Source organism: Pseudopipra pipra, chromosome 3 (assembly GCF_036250125.1).
Source record: "Pseudopipra pipra isolate bDixPip1 chromosome 3, bDixPip1.hap1, whole genome shotgun sequence".
Lineage (NCBI taxonomy): Eukaryota > Metazoa > Chordata > Aves > Passeriformes > Pipridae > Pseudopipra > Pseudopipra pipra.
The window spans coordinates 101,984,966-102,007,006 of record NC_087551.1 but is presented as its reverse complement, the minus strand read 5'-3'; the positions used below and the strand labels follow the sequence as shown (position 1 = coordinate 102,007,006).

Below are 22,041 nucleotides of genomic sequence, written 5' to 3'. Positions count from 1 at the left end.
TGTAAATTGTCTCATTCTGTGAAGTTTCCTTCAAACCAAGAGCCTTCTGGAGAGCCTTTTCTGCTTAAATGCATTTTTATTCTATCCTATAAAAAGTGAAAGAAGTAGTGCTTTCATAGGAATATAAAGTAGAGATTAAGACTGGGTTTATATCTTTTTCAAAAAAGAAAGTCCTGTAGTGGACCACATAGTTTTCCTCTTCTTATAACTGCCAAGGCAAAGACAGGTCTCTGTTTTATCCAGATTCTCTTTTAAACAAATATGCTGCAGTAGCTGAGGGCTGGTTTCCATTTTAATAGCAAGTATTCTGTCAATAACAACCTTGCACATGAACAGGAGTTTTTCGATTTATATTAATCAAAGTAATTGAATCACAAAATTTACTGCTGACAGTAGGACATTGTCCTGACATTGTCCTGACACAGGACAATGGATTCTAGCAGACCTGAAGTGCTTTTGGAAATGGCAGTACTGAAGTAAAAAAAAAATTAATTATTCATTGTGCTGCGTACAAGACTTAAAAGCAATATTTGGTAACAGAACAAATGCAGCTCAGCCTCTTCACTTGTCTATCTGAGGGATGAATTTGGCCCAAAGGATGGGACTTGGTTCACACCTCTTCTGTAAGATCAGGTGTTCATAGGTAAGGGAAGGTGGCTGAACACTGTAGCCAGTAGAGATTTAGGATAGTTGCATCATGCCCATGGCCCAAGCAAATACAAAACATGATTTAGGAAAGATCTGATCCTTTCTGCATAGAGCTGCTGAGGCCAGGAGGGTATCTCAGGCCATTGCAAACATCTTGAAATCCATGTTTAGACAGTTTCTAAATCAAAAGAGTAAGTGATGCTTGACTGAGCAGATGCACTTGCCCACTTTAGGACAGGGTGAGTCACCCTCTAGATTCCTTTGGAGGCTTTGAGCAGTTCCCCATTGACTATAGGATTATAGTGGGATCTTAAACATCTAGCATATAGGAACATACATACATTGAAGATGCCTAGATGGATGCATCTGAAGGCAGCTAAATGACTCCAGAAATGCATCTATTTTTCCTCTAAATATAGAGAAAGCTTACCACATTGGCTTAGACTGGATACCTGATACAGAGACACCAGTATGGTGAGTTGAACCACACACTCTTAGCTTGCCTTATACTTCCCAGTTTAACATAACTGCCCTTTATATCAGGCACTCTTCACGTAGAAATGAGAGAAGACAACATTGTTACGCTATTCTACATCAAAAATATAATGCAAACATTGCCTCCTACCAGGTACCAGAGCAAGCTTGGTTCAAAAAATCCAGAAGCTGGTTCAAAAAATCCAGAAGCTGGTTCAACCCTCATGTCTGTGCTGATACCAGGAGTCTGAATCTTTGGTTTAGAGACAAAACTGGCAAAAAATGTATCTAAACGCCATTAATATATTTGTTAGCTGCAAGTTGAGTTTCTAGATGTTATTTCATAATAATCATGGTTTCATTGTGTAAAAATATGTGTGTAATCAAATTTTCTTTTAATCATAATATATCTATTGCCAGACTTTTTGTTATTATGAAATACTTCCAAAAGAGTAGTCTGCTTCGTGTGACTTTCACCACTGAAAATAATCAGGAAAACCTGGAAGATCTGTTATTTGACATCTTGACTTTAGTTATTCCCCACATACTGCATTCGCTCTCTCATAGACCTGACCAACTAAGACTCTTTTTATCTAGATGTTGAAAACTTGATGGAGTGCTGAAGAAGGTCTGTTTATTCAGAGGGTTTGGCAGCTGAAATTACTTAGACCTCAATGACTCTACAATCTGCTGTTTGCAAACGAGAAGTCTGAGTGGCAACACATATTCTCCATACCCCACATATCTTGGTAAAATCATTTCAGTTTTTCTTCACAATCTTCAGCAATACTAATCTGATGCTTCAACTGTGCTCTTCCCATGTCATAAATATTTTGACAGCATCCTTTAGCGTATCTCAATCTCAAATCTCACTCAATTTCATCTGTCATTTACAGGCATGCTTATAATGGCTCATTTGCTTATAATGGGTAGATTCTATGCTTTCAGTAACAGGAGTAATTAGAGAATACCAATATGGCCAGAAAGCAGAGAGGAGACAAAGAAGGAACATGAAAGACAGGAGGAAAGTAAATCATAGAAAGAGCTATGGAGATCACTTTACCCTTTCTTAGAAAAATGAAGTCGGGACAAAAGTGATGAAACTGAGAGGCAGAAAATTTAAAATTAGAACTGTTTTTTCTTGCAGGTTTCAATTACCAAAAGATGCTCTGTCATGGTTTGAGATAGCCCCAAAATCCAATTCCCTGGCTCCATTCCCCCTCCCACATCTCAACCTAATGTGAGATGGGCTTTTCCAGACAAAACACACCAGACTCAAAGTGGGGGAAAGGGAATATATTACAATGACTGTACAAATAAATATAACATCACATTATACACACGATTGCAACTATCTCTACCATGACATATAGTATTTACAGTGGATCAGGTCTCTTCTCTCCTCCAAATAAAAGTCCAGGAGGGAAAGAAGGACAGATCCCTTCCAGTCCTTAAGCAGCAGCTCCTCTTCTGTCCTCCATGCAGCAGTAACTGGGTTGTTGTAGCTGGATCTCTGTTCAACATACACAAGGGGGTCTCCAAGCCCCTCGGCTCTCCTTCGGTCCAAGCGAAGGCCTCACCTGTGGACTGCCAGCAGGGACAAGACTCGCATCACCACAGGCATATCACGAAATGCAGGGGCATCTTCGTGAAAGTCCCTTCCTCAGGGGATTCAAATTCCCGTTTGCAGAGCTCCGTGCTCTGTCTCTCAGGCTGCCACCGCGGCAGCAGTGCAAGGGGGGGGAGAACCAAGGTCAACTCCCCCCGCATTCCATCTGGCCGTCCTGGTCCAGCTCCAGGACGTCTTTTGAGCTTCTCAGCTTCTCTCTCTCTGTGCTGTAGCACTCCAAGGCTCTTTCAAGTAAGAGTCCATCATCTTCCTCCTTCCAGGAGGTCTCAAAGGAGTTTTGGGGGATCTGGTACAGTCTCTTACCCCAAACTCTGTCTCTCTGCTGCTCTCTTCTTCTCCTCCCTTTCCAGGAGTCTTCTCTCCGGTGCTGCATGTTGTTTCTGCTGCTTCTTCAGTTCAGGTCTTATCTCCTGGCTCTCTGCCACCTTCTCCGGCCAGTGTCGGCTGCTGCTCTGCGCCCATGGAGAGAACATCTCCCGACATAACTACAGGCACCTAGCCCAGCTTTATGCTGTTCCAGGTCCCTGCAGCCCCCCAGCCGGGGCTGGGAGGGGGCCAGAGGCCCCAAGGGGCACAGAGCCCCTTCCTCGTGGCTCACAACATGGCCACCTCTCCTACAACCAAAACTACAACTCTTCCGGTCTGGTTGTGATATGTTTACATTTCTGCAGGAGCGCCCATTGGGCAGAATTTCAAAACTTCTAGGGGTTTCCACCCCTTGGGGTCTACCACTTCTCTTAGCCTCTGGGGGAAAACAAGGTCCAAACCACGACATGCTCTTAAATATGATTTTCCATGTTATTTCTCTGTGTGTCTGATCCTCAGTGCAGAGGTGGTTTCCAATCCTTTTGAATAGTCGATTGCATCCTTAGGCACCTTTTGCCAAAGATAATAAAAAGAATGCATTAGTTTGGCTTAGATATCCACATGTTTAGTAAAATATTATGTGTGGTTCACAAAAAGAATCTGAATAATAACTAAGGAGATGTTTCATCAGCGAACAGAAGAAAAAGCTGTAAGAACATCTTTACCAATGTCTAGTGCTGACTGATGTAAGAGATGGTCTACAGTACTGGATAAGCAATACTCTGTTTTTGTTTCTTATTCCTGTTCACTGGCAGAACTGCCAGTGGCATGACAAAGAAAAGCAAGAAAAACCCACTTAGAAATGATTCTCTGGAGTCTTCAGCCAACCACTTCGCTAAGGAATAAGTCATCTGAGAGTAAAAAACATTCCTGCTCCTTGCAGCATTACTGCAACTACTAATAGAGTTATATGTCCTTGCTATCTATTTTCCAGTATGGGGTTGTTGATTTTTCTGGGCAGTTGCAGGATGTTTTAAAATTTAAAAAAAGAAAATGTTTTACCGACTGCTTGCTGAAAGTGTAGTAGAAGGTTAGATTTTGTGCTCACTTCTATAAGGAAGTAAGTAAACACAAAGTGCTCCTCCCCTGTATTTTCTGCACCAGTAATCAAGTTCCTGGGCAATGAAACGCAAAAATTTGCAAGGTTTCCTACTACTTACCCATTCTTACACCAGGAAAGAGGATGCCATATGGGACAGATAGAGCACTGGATCCATGCTTTGACTACTCACCCTAAGAAATGAACTATCAAAACCGAGATTTATTTGCTGCGCACTATATTTATTCCCTCTGCTTTCCGTAACAAGGAGGAATTATGATTCCATGCATCAAAGTGAATGGTAGTAGCTCTGGCACCATAGATTTGGTGTGTTGCCCCTACTCCGTGCTATGCCTGAAGTCTGGTTCGAGCTCATTGGGATGGGTTTGCAATGTCTCCATCTTCTGCCCAGTTTCAGGAGCCATACTTAAGCAATAACAATATTAAAAAGAAACAATTTATCTAAATAAATTAAGGGCTAATTATCGTACATATGAATTCATGAAGCTGGGTGTCATGTGCTGTCCGTAACTTTTTACCTTGATTGGACAATGACGAGTTGTGGAATTATATCAATACTCCCAAGGGTAACAAAAAAAACCCCAAACCAATCCAACCAAAAAAAACCCACTGCAGATATATTCAGGAAATTTTAACTGGGAGACTTTTGAAATTGGAATAAACGAAACTAAAGGAATTTACAAAACTCTTTAGAGGGGCAAGTTGACCTGAGCTACATAAATTTTAGACATATATTTGTATCATCACATATAGATATTACATTCACATACAGATTTGTAGAGCAAATTACCCGTGAGCATAAAATGCTTTCCTATTTCCAGCATGATGGTGGAACAGATAATGATAGATTCCTACTCCTGAAGTGGGAAGACAAAAAAGGGTGATGAAACTGAGCACACAGTATAAATATGTTATACTTGTAATTAATAAGCAATATAAAATATGGAGTCATACTTACTATCACATTTTGAATGAAAACAATGTTGCTTCATAGCAAAGAAAAATCCAGCTTTAGGTTTACTAAAAAGCATGAACAACATGTCCTAAGAAATTAAGCAAGAAATTAAAAAAAGTTTAAAAAAATTCCTTGACTTGTTTTCGTCTCCTTATTCCGTACTATTGAATAAGTCACAAATAAGCATTAACCCTCTGCTAACACAGTTCTGAGACAATGACTGCCATATATTGGATGCATCATTCATACATATTACACAGGCTGGGACAACTGTGCACACACTGTAACATGACCTAGAGGAAAAAATGTCTTTAACGGTGATGCTAGGAAAGGCTTCTGCAAGCAAACTATGACTGTCAAAATTATTTACCTCATCACAATCGATATTTCTATACTTAGAAATCTGAATCAATTTAATTTGTGGATTTTATTAGCAAACCCATACAGAGAATTATATATTTTGAATCATAACAAAAAGTTCAACACTGAAGACAGTAAACTGATCTTTAGGATACAAAAATATCTCAGTTCATCTGTAAATCTGAATTAAGTACATGGAACTAGTATGCTATGATCCTGAACTCATTTTTAATGAGTCAAACAGCAACAGTGCAGCTTCCCATAGTTACTATATTATTATGATGATTTCTTTTACTATCTCTGAAGGTGTGTTTCAACTATATAAGCTACAACAAAGACACAGTTCTGCTCCAGAATGCTTGTAACATTTAACACAAAGACATGGGAGAAATGTTGTCCTGGAATTAACAAAGGAGGAAAACAGCTTGGCTTCCATTAAATCCCTTGTTGGGATGAAACATTAATTCAGTGATCAAACCACTCCTGATCTCAGCCTGTGGGACCACATGGGTCTCCATAGAAGTCTTCTCTCCTGTCCTGCCATATAGGTCTGTTGGAAAAAAGAGGGAGCTGATGAGGGAGCTTCCATGAAAGAACTTTGCAGAGGCAGGAATAAAATAACTGACGACCCCTCCCTGCCCAGAGGGAAGCTCTCATGTCTGTGTTTCTTCTCAGCACTTCTGAGTTCCCACCACCCACTGCTCTCTAACAGTGGTAAAGCTGAGCAGCTGTGCCCTGCTGTGGATACCACCCCCCCCAGCAGCACCACACTGTCCTGCCCTTGGCTCTGCAGCGCGCTCCTGGCTCATCCATGCATTCTGGGGAAAGAAGATTTCCCCCAGCAGAGATTTGCTCAGACAATCATGATGGGAATGATCCCTCCAAAGGCATGAAAGCAACATTTACTGGTGTTATTGTAAAGTGTACACAGGGGGTATGGAGAAAGGTACCAGAAACTACTGAGACAGATTGAAGGTTTTTGCTAGAAAATACAAAAAACCTCTCAGTTTACACAAACAGCAAGAGCAGGCAAACACTACACCTTTTTGTAATATTAACATATGATTTTTTTGACTTTTACTTAAAGAGCAAAAATATTGCTTAAACCTCTGCACTTGCCCACCACATGCAGAGAAACATTCAATCTCTGGAGTGCCATTACCACCACTATTGCTTTTCACAGGAGCATGTGCCAGGGAGGAACACGGCACACAACAGCGGTTTTTTAGCTTTCTGTTTTTCTATATATGTGCAGAATAAGACATTCATTTCACAAGCCTATGCTGTGCCCTAATAAATACTGTGCAATTTGAAGTTTTAGCACTTACGCAAACAACGGTTGGTTGAAGGAGATATTCACATGGGGCTTGATTATAGTGTTTTATCACTCAGCTGAACATCTAATGTTTAGCACAGTAGTTGGAGTGCTTCTTTTCATGTTATAACAAAGGTTGCCCTCTGATAGTAATTACAGGCTTCCTGTAAGGAAAGGCATTTTAGAACTGCCTGAAAAGTTCAGAAGCTAGAGATGAAGCTTGGAGAAAGAGTTTGCCATCACTTTGCATGTGGCAAGTAGTTTGGTGCTTGAGCTGTTGTCCAGAAAAATGACAGAGCTGCCTTGAAAACATTTCCTCAGATCTGGAAACATTAAAAAAATCACTACCTGAGGAATAAGAAAGTCTCTACTATTACAAAAAAAAAAAAAATCACAACAAAGTTAATATTTCTGTAAAAAAAAGTACAAAATCAATGTGACAAATTATTATATGATCTTTTTTAGAAATGTAGAAAGGCATAGTGATGAGAAGACATAGAGCAAAGCACATGCAGCAAAATATATTCAGAACAAAGCTGCCCATACACAGCACTCACAGCTTTGCCCTGAAGCAATGAGTTAAATTTTCTAGTGACTTTTGTGAATGCATCTTATTGGGGCTCTCATGAACTGCTAATGGTATATGTCTGTGCTTTTTGTACTTACAGCATAATAATCAGTTTAATCAAAATAATTTCGAGAGTTTTATGCAGTTTAGAGCACTAAATCACAGATATGCATCTCTCTCTTCTGTCTTTGAGAACTCCAGGTCAATCATGTTTCTGATCTTTTGGATTTATCTTTTCCTTTTCTGACTTTCAAAACTATTTATCAGTGGCCAGCAACTTCATTAGTATCTTATTAATTGCAACAAATGGAACTGTTAGTTTTACCTTTGTAACTTACCAGGGATTCTCTTTCATTTTAAACTAGCAGTGGTATTAACAGCTCAAAGGCCCAAACTTTATCATCTTCTTCATAGTTGGAGAGGACTGTCCATGTATAATTTTATTTTCTGTGCACCACTAAGTACAATTTTTCCTGTTTCTCTTAGCTGGGTAATATTTTTTTTTTATTTTGCTGTCTGTCTCCTTTCCCTATAGAGATTAAATTACTAAATATGCTTTTCCAAACCCTATGTGCTGTGTAAGCTCCTCTCTATTGCCATGGTTTTGCATTCACCTTTTTCTGGATTGCAACTTTGTTTTCAAATTAAGGTGTCAGATTTTGACATATTTCTATGTGAATAAATTGGATTTTCATGTTCTGTGGTGCCTAAGCAGTGACACTACGTCATGGCAGGTACTATTTGATCACAAAATTAGAACTTCCTACCCTTTTCAAAAACATGCCTTCTCTCATGCACAGCTTCCACATCTCCTGCTAAAGCTAGGAGATGTAGTTCTGCACTAAACTGATTAGCTTTTATGGCTTGATGCTGCATTTCATGCTTAAATAAGCATTACTTTATTAATATGTGTGGTCACAGAGATAGTTTGACACCCTTCAGGAAATTTAATGGTGCTTTTCTCTGAGCTGTGAAGGGTGAAATATTCACCCTTCTGTGGTTAGGTAGCAGATGAAAGGTATTTTCAAATGTTTTGAACCAGTCAAAAATGTACCACAAGAAACATCCAAAGGGGAGGAATGAAGGGAGGAGGAACATAGGCTGAACTGTCAGAAACAGCCTGAGATGAAGCCTGTTGGGAAGCAAGGCATATTTTTCTTGTACATCCTTGAGCCAACAAGAGTTCTCATATGATCCCTCATCCAAGCTGATGGCACATGTTCCCAGCTGCAAGACTGGGAGGGAGGGAGAGAACAGCCAACACACTGGATTTGTGACATGTGGGAGAACAGGAATAAGCAGGAAAAGCAGAACCTTCCCACCAGATTTGCAGCATCCCATTTTCAGGTATTATCAATATTATCATTTGGGAATCTCTGACTTTCAGATATGGACACATGCATATGCATATGCATGTCTGCATGTGTAAAGTCTTGGAGATACTGAGCTGAGCTGCTGTTTGCTGGGCAGTTTGGGGCTAATGCAGAAGTCCATCCCCATCACCACCACTGTGTCTTGCAGTCTCCAGATGTTGGGTGGCAAGTTTATGGGGAAGAAAATAACAACAGCCTAAGGCAGCAGATTGCTGATTGCAGCCTTTAACACTATACATGTGTGGTCAAGCAAAGGTTTGGTTTTGCTGCACTGTGGTGGGTGTTGTTCATGTCTCTGCACAGCCACTTGCCTTTAGATAACTGCACAGATTATTTCTAGGCTTCAGGAAGCTCATTGCAGTGGTACCCTCTGTGCCTTGCTTGGTGTCTGGTCCTGATGGCTGACTTTGCCAGCATCTCACTGGCTGAAAAGTTGGTGTCTGCTTGTTGGAGGTGTCCCATACCTGCTCAGGTGACACACAGGCTGATACAGTACAGCCACAGCCTATTGTGCACTCTCGTCCCAGTCACAGGCATTGTCCAAAGTAATGCTCTGCAGTACTGTGCATCATTACAAAGATTTTATTTTATATTATTCTATGTGCTTCCAAATAATCAGTAACCATTCTTGATAATTTGGAAATACATTTGTATGTGTACATACACATATATGTTTGTATACACCAGGCCTTGATATGCTAGGGGTTTTCTTCACAGATAGTCCTCTAATACCTACACAAATCTTTTGCCCCAAAGCTGTTGTTTCCACATGAAGACACATGGTCATAGGACAGTGTACTTGCATCCTTCCTGCTGGGATGCTTTTTCATGCCTGTTGCTGTGCATCAATTCCCAATGGGTCCCCAGGCCCTCAGGTGGTGCGAGGTGTTGCTCACACTGAAGGTGGCTCCCAGCAGTGACACACACATCTGGAGCGACTCTGTCTGTCTCTGAGTCCACCTCTCTCTGAGGTGGACTGTACTCATTTTATGTGGAGCCAAGCTGACACATTGCAATGTCTGCAGTGGTTGGTGATGTGATTTGACGACTTGAGGAAAGCCCTCTACTTGTGTATTCTCACATAAACATGGAATCTGACTAATCCATGAGCATTTGCTGGCTTAGGAAGTCCTCCTCCTGACCATCATGTGAAGGATTAGCTGGCTTAGGGACATCCTCTCAGCTATTGAATCAATCACCTCCAATATAATTCTGAGCAATCCATTGTTTTTTGGTTTTTGGTTGGTTTTTTTTTGATAGAATAGATATATCTGAGGCAGAAAAAGTATATCTGAAAAGAAAGAAGAGGACCCAATTATTTTACTGCTGTCCTTGTGCCTGATGAAATATCTCATGTGGAAGAGGTTATTCACCAGGGCTATATATTTAGTCCAACCTGGAATGATGATCATCCAAACAAGATCATAAATAAGCCCTCTGTTTTTATAGCAAGGTCAGATTGGTGGGGCTTTGCCATCTCTGGCAAATTCTGCAGCTGTTGAAAGGGCTTTGCTGGGAAGCCCTGCAAATCTGCCTCAGGCAGCAGGTAGCAAACTCAGCTCTACAGAAGAAAGGGGTATGAGAGATTCAGGATTTGTTGCAGCTTTTGTCTCACAGATTTTGTTCAGTCTCATGAAGTGCTTTGCAGATGTCCAGGCTCATAAATACTTTACTACCAGTCCAGTATCCGTTTTACACTCCTTAGGCACCACACAATTCAAGCCCAGAGTGATATTTTTGTTTATGGCAAGGGGTTGTTAATACAAATCCTGATTTATTCACATATGGGTTCTGCCAGTCAACTCGGCACTCCCTGACTCTCTGCCACTGGGGACATGGCATTAGTGCCCCCCATAAACAGACAAACAGACAAACAAGAGAAGCTGGGAGCATCTGGCCCCATTCCTTGCCATTTCTTCTAATTGATATTATAATGGTGCAGAAAACATCTCTTATAATTCTTGGAAAGGTATATGTTTCTTTTAAAGCCTGGAGGCTTCAGAGCATCCTATTGCTATTAACATTTCCCACTACCTTTGCCCGAAGGTATTTCTGAAGCATGTAGCACAGCAGATACTTGGCAGATGTGACAGGGATATGTGTGAAATATTTGACAGAGACAAGGTGAGTCAGGTTTATTTTACAGACCATGAAAGAGGAGGTTGAACTCATGCTGTGCCATCAATCTTGTCAATTCACTGATGCAGAGTCTCTCCTGGAGGCCATCCAAGCCTGAGCAGAAGCTCTCATAAAGGACAGAAAACTGGCAAGTGCCAGATGATAAACATTTTAAGCTCTCAGTGCCAGCTCAATATCCTCATCTGAGCGTACCATTGCTGGAGTTTAGGGCCAGGGAGCAGCACAGCTGCCATATCCCATCCAACGTAAGTAAAAACAAGGAAAGCATTAAAAGCCACAAACCAGACTGTTGTCATTATGATGACCTAAAAGCATCATGGTAAAAATCAGGACCTTTTCCATCTAGGAAGAGGATCTTGATTTTTGTGAATGTTTTAAGTGCTGGGGACTGATTACAGATTGCAGAAGGGAAATATCTCCAAAGAATAACCATGGAGAGTAGTTCTTCAGGAAAGGAGGGTTTGACACTCACCACCAAAATTGTTTTCTACCAACAGCAGTTGGTCAAAAAACTATGGCCATGATCATGGTATCTAGTGGTTCTTTACCTCCTGCTTGCATTTAATGAACCCGTGAGCTCCTCTTCCTTAGGCACAGCAGGGCCTGTCTGTTCCTCTCTGTAAGTGCCCTTCAGCAAATGCTCACTCTGAAAAGCACACCAGGATTTTGCTCAAGGGCTTTCTCTCCCAGTGCCTGCACTCAGGACTGGGGCAGCTATGCTGCCTCCTCTGGTCTGTTCTGCCTCTCCCACCTCAGCATGTGCATGTCACAAAACAGCCATGACCCCATGCCACAGCCCAGGCCCAGGTCACACCATCCTGGTGACACAGATTGACTATTATCCTTCTATCGTGCAGCACTCAGATTTTGTCTCCCTCCACTGACACTGCCGTTTTCTCTGGCCTCCATCTCCCTCAGCAGCTGGAGGTGATGGGGAGGCCCTCAGCAGGAGAATTTCTGTTGGTCTCTGCAAGAGTCATCTTCCCATTGCCCCCACGCTTGGATGCTATGAATGGCCTTTCTGGTCCCAAATCAATCCCCACAAGCTGTCACCACTGATGTTTTTCAATGGGATCAAGCTGTGGCTTTAACTACTACAGTTACCATAATGAGGAAACCAACAGATGCTTAACACGATTAAAAACAAACCACCAGGCAAAAATCAGAATCAAATTCCCTCTTGTCACTAAAGCCATGAGCCAGGCTGACTGCTTTAGGATGACTAATTTTGATGTCTTAACACAGGTACCTGGCTCTAGGGTGGTGGAGGAAACAGGACCCGAGGGGTTCCCTGATGAAGGAGCTCAGGAGAGTCAAATAAACTGCTGCCAAGCTGACAGTGAAGAAGGGAGTCAGCAGATATGCAGACCAGGTCCAAGACAAATTCCTGCCTGGTCCTACAGATTCAGAGCTGCGCGCTTGGCGTCTCTCCATGCCCATGGTGTGAAGGCATCAACAGTAGCATCAGTGTAACAACCCCTCAGGCAGCACTCCCAAGGGAAGCTAACGAGTTCAGCTGAATCTTCCCCTGAAAGTCCCTGATTTTCCACCTTTGCCTCCGGAAGGGTTAGACAGAAGGTCTCTGCATGACTGAATTATACTTTCAGAGATGATGGGACAAGGACCTTAAAAGGTAACAAATGGGCAATACTCTGCTGAGCATTTTGCTGCTGCTGTGAATTACATCTGAAGTACCCCAAGCTTTAGCAATTTCCCTTTTCATTTCTGCATACAGAACTAAAGACCCAGCCACAGGCAGCCCTCATTCCTCTTTTCTGGGCAATTCTACAGGACCTAGGCACTACCTCTGATTGCCAGCAGAAGCAGCAGCCAAGACTGCAACCATAAGAGATGGAAAAATGATCATTGCTTTTTTGTGATATAGAGTAAACACTCTAGAAATCATTTTCATAATTAGGTCAAGGACTGAGACTGCTGCCAAGCAGGAACAAGACTCAACCACTACCTTTAGGGGGTGCACTACAGGGCCAGGAAGCTGTTCTCGGGAAACCTAGTCTGGTATTCCTCACTTGCATCAATCCAGTGCTGAGTATTTTCTCAAAGTATTAGGAAACCCTAAAGGTACCAGATGTAAAGCAGTTCTAACAAAAGTAGCAGGATGTTTTGTTTTCTGTGTGCAGTGCCAGATGAACACCTGATACAGGGATATAGTCATATATAGTGTCATCTAGAGTTTTTCCCTGGGTCAGGTTAACATTTTCTTCTCCAAAATCAAGACTAACTTAGAGGTTCTTTGTTAATTTCTTAACAAAGAAAGGTCTGCGTCTTTAAGTGGCCAAAAGTGCTTCCTACAGTCTAAGTTGAATCTGCTTCTCTTTCTTCAGTGTTTGCTGTATCTGGAGTCTATGTTATAGCTGTGGTAGACCTTTAAATACAGCACTGAGATGTGATTCTGGGTGCAGCTGGGGTAACAGTTCATTCTCTTTCTTAGGTGCTACCCAGTGGAAATTTGGCAGATGAGCCTGTTTTCCACAGAGAGCCTGATGCATCTGGTCTGCCAGGCAGCAGAGGTGGATGAGGTCTCAGGGTGAACAAGGCATCTTCAAAGGTGAATTGAACCAATTATGCAGGTGACGGCATTTCTAGCAGACCAACATCAGTCCAGCACTGCTTCCCAATATCTGTCTTGCTCTTGGAGTAACAGAGGTTCATCAGTTGAGAACTCAGACATCCACTAAGGCCAAGCCAACATGAAGAAGAAATTAGTTTGGCTGTAGTGCATGATGTAGCAAATGCTCCTCAGACTGTCTCGCTTCTCTATCCAGATTGTAAAAAATGGTATTAATTTTAGTTCTACCATTATTCCATATTTATTGAAGATGTGGGACTTGTGTAACACTTTTTGTTCTGTTTATTCCCATTTTCTCATTAAAAATTGAAGCCAGGCTGCACACTAGAATTAAGTGTGTTGCTCTGAAAGGCCAAACACTGCTTTCTCTTCTGGCAATGACAAAATTCCCATTAGTTTTATTGGCACAGCACTCAGCCCTAAAGCTAAAAGTAGCTCCATGAGTGACAGAACCATTGAATTCAAAATGAAATGCTACTCCTGATGCAGAGTTGAGTTTCTTTCTTTGCTGTCATTTGTGAAAAATAATAATGAACTCTGCAGATGCCATCTGTGTAGGCCTGTGCTTTCCCTCCAAAACCTTCTGTGACTCGGATTGTTTGGCCACCACCACAGAAATGCCAATAAGCCAAAATGGGCACATCCAAGCCACAGGCAGTCAGGGTTACATGGGGAAGGAGATGGCTCAAGGTCAGCTCAAAGTTTGGGTGCCAAGGGAGAAGATATATAAAGGAGTCCTCTTTTCAGCAGTCCTAGGACATGGAGGATTCTTCTTTCAAATTACAAGACAGGAAGATTTAAGGTGCATTTTCTGGTTATCTCATGCTATTTTTCTTAGGAAATCAGCTTCACCTGTGAAGCTAAATCTTGAGAAAAGAAACATGATGTTTCCTTTCCAGATAAATTGTTTGATCAGTTCAGAAAAAAACCCAAACCATCACCCTGTGACAACTCTTATGAGTCTGTCATGTACCTGTAATTTAGTGTCTCTCAGAAGGACCCAGATGATGAAATACAGAGACTGCAGAAGAGGGTCAGCTTGAACTTCTAAAGAAAAGTTTGGGAAAAAAAACCTTTAAAATACAAATAAAGTGTAGATAAAGATGGATTTAAAAAAATAGCAACAAACTATCTAAAAACAATCTTATGCTTTTTAAAATAAAATCTCTGGCTTTTGGAGCTGCAGGTATGATTTTTGATGCTTGTAAATCATTGCTATGTAAATATAATATTCATGGCATTTGCTTGTCAGTAATACCAGCTCTTTGTCAAACACTCATATCTTCCTGTGTTCCCCACAGCAAATATGCAGACAGTAAAATGTGTGCTAAAAGTGGCAATTCAAATGTTTCTATTAGGTGCTGGATTTAGCTGTGGCAGGACAGCTGACCGGATAGAAAGCCCTGGGCAGCAAAGCCTGCTCCCTTTGAAGATGACACCTCAGTACGGCTATTTTCATCTCCTCTCTGCTAAACTTTTTGATGGCCATAGCTCTTGGATCAGATGAGGGAGTTCATAGTCTAACACTCTCCAGCACACACCACCACACTGTGGTAACTCCTCCACAAAGTCCTCCTGCAAAGCTTCACCCAGAGAAAACAACTCTCCCTTTCTTTCCTCACCTGGGGCATTGGTTGGGCTCCAGACTAATCTGCAGACTAAATCTAGGCAGTCAAAACTTACAGCCAGCACCTCACCCCTGTTTGCAGGCTTGTTTACGACACGAACTCTGTGCAAAGAACTTCTTGACACCTACTGGTAAGATCTAGCCCCACAGAAGGTTTCCAAATGTCTAATTATCTCATTTAAACCTCCTTCTGAAATACTTTATTTCTAAATTATGAAGAGGTTTAATAACAGCTTTCAGCTTCATTAACTGTTTTATATACCTGGAATTAACAAAACCCACAAAAATCTTGATTAATGGCCCAGCGGTGTTGTCTGACACAGGGTAGGGTTTATACCAGTGTTAAAGCCTTTCTGAGAAAGTGGATTTTTACATGCGGTCAACGTCTACTTTGTGAAAAAACAGAAAAACGATTCTATGTTGTATTCCTCCTTTTCTGAAAAATTTCACAGAGCAGCAATTTGGCTGAAGAGTGCAGCGATGCGTTCAGCTAGAACGGAACCCTTTAAAACTATGTGAAAACTGCAGCTTGGCAGTATTTCACACATATCTCTCCAAGGTCAGAATTTAACATAATAGCCACACTTTGTTAACAAACAGCTCTTCTTCTGATGTGGAAATAGCACGAGATGAGTTTTAAAACAGAGCAGCACAAGTGATGGCTACGCACATGGTTTCTAAAGCTTTATGCTACTGCCCAACACCCCTGCATCTGAGATGTTCAGCACAAGGGGCATTCCTTCTTAAATAGTCTGTTTTACACGCAAAATTCTGAACTTTTTATATTCAAAAGCCTTGCTCCAGTCAACTTACATTTGGGGGGTGTGAGGAATGGAAAATGAGCCAATAATATACTGCCACTTGCCATTTGGCCAAACTGAACAATCCATTTAAGAACACGAGTGACTTCCAAGGACACCCAGCACAGTGTTAATGTTGAAATTTTAAGACATTTTCTTTTACAAGAAAGTGAAGAAAAAAGTAGCAAGACATCAAAATGCATGAATTGTGAATTACCATTTAATATTTTGGTGAAGCGACATATGAATAAAGGGTGCCTTGCTGCTAAAAATAACCTCTTGTTTTTAATGCTGATCTGCAGCTGTAATGAAAGTGTTCAGCATTTTTCAACTCTATCAATTTTTAAATCCAGCAGGTTATGTCAGCCTGAGAGAAGAAAAACTCTCTCTGACTTTTAGACAAAATGTAATTTCTTTCTAACTTACTTCTGATTTTGGAAACTAAGTATATCCTCCAAACCAAAGGCAAATCAAAGGCAAGCTATCACCTTGGTATTATGCAAATCACAGAGCAGTGAAGAGAGCCCCTGGGAGATAAGAAATACTTAGTGTTAGGACCACTTCAAAGAGTGTAGGATCATCATTCTGCTCTATTGTACAAGTGGCTTTTCACATGTAAATCTGCCATGATTAAATTAATATTTGTGAGCTTAACTCTGATCCTTTCTCCTTTACTTAATGAAGGACTAATTCCACTGAAGTTGAAGGAATTACACACATGTGACTGATCCCAGAATTAGGCTCCATAAATGGTTGGGATGACTTTGATTTTTTGGGGGGCTCTGTTGAGCCTGCCCTCCCAAAGCTTTCCCTTCTTCCATGGAAGCCCCTGCAACATTAAAAGGTTGGTTAAAATGAATTTACCAATGGGAAAACACGCATTTATAGTTCGACTCTGGTAGAAAGAACGTCTTCACTTAGGAGCAAAGAATATAGCAAATGTCATATTTCTAACAGGTCATTGACATTTTGGCAACGTTTTTGGCACAATTTGGTACAGTGTCACTGTTGTCACTGTTAAGTAGTCTGTTCCAAAAGTTTTGGAAAAAATAAATATCTTAGGCACAGAAAAGAGAGAATGCAACAATATAAGGGAAAAGTGAAAAGAAGGGAAATGTGATATCTTGTTTGAATGACAAGAAAATTTTCTGTGTCTCCACTGCAAGAGAAAAAAGGGATTTGTGACTGAGAGGCATTTCAAAGGACCTGTCACAGCACAAAAATCTTGCAGAGACAAGGCATAGGTCTCTGACACAGCTACTCAAGGCAAGCTTTATATCTTTATCTCACTAGTTACAGTGAGATTAAAAAAACCCACAGTGTCTTGTATCTGCAAAGACTATGTGTTAACACAGCTATCTTGATGTCAAAGAACATCTTTGGTTTTCCATAATAGCTATGAGACCAAGTACTTTTAAGCATTCTATCAGATTATCCAGCTATATTATTTTTATAGGCTGAGGATTTACCAAGCAGATACTTGGCCTGCAGGGTAGAGATGAAGTGGAGGTTTTGTGGCAAGTTCATATTTGTACAGTTCTTGTCCTATCTTCTCCAGCATGCAGCAACTGTTCACACTCCTAAAAAAAGATGCCAAAATTCACTGTCTTGCCAGATAACTCTCATTTATTCTTTCTGTTCTTTTTCCTTCACACCCCACTACTTTTCCAGCACCCATGCTGTAGCTCTGTAAATAAACAGCATAACAAAATGGCTTTTGTACTCAGGCTTAAAGAATTTCAGTTAATAGATGTAATTAGATGTAATTATACATAATATTGACTAGATTTAATTCCAGAGCACAGCAGTCTTAGAAAAACAAGTCTTCTTGTTATCCACAGGACCAGTTCAAGATGAGCACAATATCACAGAATCACAGAATCAAGCTGGAAGGGATGTCTGGAGGTCATCTGGTCCATCCCCTCTGCTCAAGCGGGACCACACAAGGTACAATTGCTGAGACCATGCTCAGATTGCTTCTGATTATCTCCAAGGATGGAGACTCCACAACTTCCTTGTGCAACCTGTGCCAGCACTGGGTCACCCTCACAGTAATATAGAGGTAGCTCATTGAGAACCATTTTTTGGCCCTGTGGTCAAAGGACGACTTCTTCTTCCAAAAGATTATTCAGACCTCCTGGAACCATGACAACTGTGATGGAAGGTTTTTTATGACAAATGGGACTTATTCCCAGTGTCCACCGCGAATTATGGATCCGCAGGAGTCAAACTGGTCAGACACCTATATCTACAGAAATACGTGAAATTTTTATCCTGTATTGTAAGTCCACAGCCATTACTGTGCAAAACTCCTACTTGTCCTATGGAGTTTCAAATTCCCACAGGTTTAGAAAATTGAACCGACTCTAGGACTATTTTGACTAGAAAGGCTGCTTAGGCACTTCAGACTCCTGTAGCTATCGATATGCAGGCACAAAAATGTAGTTATCTCAGTCTTGATCTGAATCCCATCCCACCTCTGTCTACTTCTAAGTAAATTATTATCATTGACTACTCTGCACCTGAGTGACTTACATTTCTAGTACTGACATAAAAATAAAAAGCTACTGTTGAGAATTTTTAAAAGAAACATAAATTTAGAGTTTCAGCTCTTTTACCTTTGCTTATGATAGAATGAGAAACTTCGTAAAACTGAACTGTGATGGTATGTTTTCTAGATACAAGTCTAGAGTAGACTGGTCTGTAACTAAGGTAGTTATTAGCTTAGGAGATCCCCTGGCACATATTACTAATTACTGAGAGGGAAAGTGGCTGAAGTTCCCATATGCTATGCAGACCCATTCTGGCTTTTATAGAGCATTGCCTGGGCCATGCAATTCAACAGTAAATGCTCTTGAACCTATTTCGTTATTGGATCTAGACTGACTCCCCTCAAAGCAACAGCAAAACCACTGTGGATGACTGTGTTATACCCTGTTATGTCACATTACAAGGCATGACACTGACCTGTTGGAGCAAGTCCAGAGGAGGATCACCAAGTTGATTAGGGGGATGGAGCACTTCCCCTACAAGGAAAGACAGACAATTGGGTTTGTTCAGACTGGAAATGAAAAGGCTTTGGGGTGACTTAATTGGGACCTTCCAGTTCCTGAAGGAAGCCTATAAGAAGGATGGAGAGAGACTATTTACAAGGGTATGTATTGATACGGCAAGGCAGAATGGCTTCAAATTGAAAGATAGTAGGTTTAGATTAGATATTAGAAAAAAATTCTTTGTTGTGAGGCACTGGAGCAGGTTGCCCAAAGAAATTGTGGATGCCCCATTGTTATGCTCTGGATTAAGCTATAAACTGCCCAGAGTAGTTACATTTTTATTTAAGAATTTTTAAAGGCCTTTTGGTTTGTTATAACCTCTAATTACCATCTGGAGAAAGAGTCACACGCTCTTCTCTAAGAGAAATTCTTTTTAATTTAGTGAGAAAAATAAGATATTTTGGCAAAAGGTTTTTACAGGAGTAAAACACAACCAAGAAAAAAGCATTTCACTGAAACATTCAGCACAAAGACCCATTCCACAGGAAACACCCACTAAAAACAATCCATATACCACCTTTAGTAAAACACAGTTCATCGGTTTTAAGTTACCCATAAGAGAAGGAAAAGAGTAAAAGAAAACAGATTAAAAGGAATAAAGAAAGAGAGAAGAAGGAGAGAGAGAAAGGACAATAGTTACTGACGAGATTCAGTGATTCACATGGTGCCAGCTGGAGAGGGAGAAGAGAGACAGGAGAGGGAGACCACATGGAGTTTCCTGTATTTATAGAGTTCAGTTTTCCCTCCCAGGCAGGATATCCGGTCAGTGCCTTCCAGGCTAGAGTGAGTTTTGCTGTAGCCAGTCGCAGGCTCCAGGGATGTGGTGTGGGTGGGCTACCAGGCAGGTCTGCCATGACTGACAGCCCGGCTGCAGGGCCTGCAGCTCTGCCGTGTGCTCTGTGTGGGCTGCAGGCCTTGCCTTCAGCTCTGCCCTGTGCCCTCAGCACAGGCCTGATGTGCAGGCCGTACCCTGGACCTGCAGGTCCTGGCACAGCCCTTCCCCACATGCACACACACTCAGTGAGTTGGTTCCGGCCCATTTCAATAATTCAGTGAGATTCAGATCCAGGATCTCACACCCATCCCCGGAAGTGTTCAAGGCCAAGTTGGATGGGGCTCTGACCAACCTGGTCTAGTGAAAGATGCCCCTGCCCATGGCAGAGGGATTGGAACTAGATGATCTTACAAGGTTCTTTCCAACCCAAGCCATTCTATGATTCTATGATTCCATGATTACATGAGACTGACACTACTGTCTGCTGGGAAGTAGCATGACACGTGCCACAGTTTAATGAAGAACTAAACCATAGGGTCCATGACCTACCCTCCATGAGGGACATGAGGAAACTCTGTAGCCACTAACATGGTGACAGCTGCTGAGCAGAAATAGAGGTACTATCTGTGTGTATTTTTTGGGAAACGGAGGTACAGAGATCTCGGCTTTCATTGCAGAAGTGCTAAGAAGGGGATCCTGGCAATTATGTTCAATAAGTAGTTTGGGGAAATGAAAGCTTTGATTCCCTAGAAATTCCTGATGCTGGTCAGCACACAATTCTGGGGCCAGCATCCAGCTTGTCCATCTGACACCTGACATTATCACAGAAACAGTGTTAGACAAGGTCCCACACCCATATTACAAATGGGCTCCTGCTCATACCTGGAAGACCCCACTTCTCATCAAGTCCAATGGATGTGTGTGTACACAGGGAAATCTGGGGCTTGGCACAGGCTTTGGCTGGCACACAAGGGCAGAGGAGGTGTGCTCAGTGGGCTGATACTTCATCCCTCATCTCTCCCTCAGAAATTTCATCCTCTTGAACACTTGAGCAAAGTTTTGCCTTACTATAATAAGCAGATATCTTCAGTGTTTACTTCTTAGCCACTGCCAAGTGTTTTTAATACCATCTTTCTGTTTTAAGAGAGCTAAGGAGCTTATTTAGCCCTAATCAAATAACTGCAGCTTTTCCAGGCACAGGAAAGCTAAAATTCAGTGATTTCAGGCCATCTACAGAAACATCAAAAAAATCTGAATTTCTTATTATGGAAATTATTCATTTTATCTGAATGTCACTTCCACTTATGTTAGTTTTGATCTCGTTGGGAAAGTGAGCAGCTATTGAGGCTATTAAGCAAACATTCCCTGGATCAAAACAATAGGCTAATTACTTTTAGACGCATATGGGTTTTATTATGCGTGAATTAGTTACTAATTCATCCATACTGCATTTTAATATTCAGCTAGCAGGCGCAGATTGGTTTTACAGAAACTTTTGTGTTTTCCCAAACTGAGACCTTTGCTACTTACTGAAGAGTTCTAAACAGTAAATAAATATTTAATGAGATCTTGGGGAAAACATTCTCTTTTAACTTGTTTAAAGAAAATAGTTTATTGAACAGCAGAGTAAAATCAAAGCTGAGCCATGTTCTCCTCAAACTCAGCCTGGAGCCTAGGAAAAAAAGAAAATGTTGCTTTAATACATAATGTAATTTGCTGGTGTCAGAAGTGAAAGGGCTGCCAGAGCCTCAAGCCAGCTAACTCCGATTGCTCCCCACTGCGAAGGGCATTTGATCATTGATCACTGGTGACTCACAGGATGCATGCAAAAGAAATGAGCCATGTCATGGTCTAACCCCACCCAGCAACCAAGCCCCACACAGCCACTCATTTACTCCCCCACCAGCAGGATTGGGAAGCAAATTCAGAAGGGTAAAAGCAAGAAAACTCATAGGTTGAGATAAAGCCAGTTTAATGGAGAAAGCAAAAGATGCGCACACAAGCAAAGAAAAAACAAAATATTAATTCACCACTTCCCAATGGCAGGCAGGTGTTCAGCCATGTCTGGGAGAGCAGGGACCCATCACACATAATGGACTTTGGAAGATGGATACCATCACTCCAAACATTCCCTCCCCTTTCTCACTTGTTGTGAAGTGGTGGCCATGTTGTGAGCCACGAGGAAGGGGGCTCTAAGCCCCTTGGGCCCTCTGGGGCCTCCCAGTCCCCGACTGGGGGGCTGCAGGGACCTGGAACAGCATAAAGCTGGGCTAGGTGCCTGTAGTTATGCTGGGAGATGTTTGTCTCC

At 41.5% G+C, this 22,041-nt stretch overlaps 1 long non-coding RNA gene across 1 annotated transcript; it reads right to left on the bottom strand.

The window, feature by feature from the left end:
- Nucleotides 1–3,522: 3,522 nt before the first annotated feature.
- Nucleotides 3,523–19,713, bottom strand: LOC135412110 (uncharacterized). The gene is made up of 5 exons (XR_010429502.1): nucleotides 19,603–19,713; nucleotides 18,873–19,025; nucleotides 17,375–17,485; nucleotides 4,969–5,035; nucleotides 3,523–3,628 (listed from the first exon to the last, which is right to left on the bottom strand). It is a non-coding gene; the product is annotated as an uncharacterized LOC135412110 (long non-coding RNA).
- Nucleotides 19,714–22,041: the final 2,328 nt, after the last annotated feature.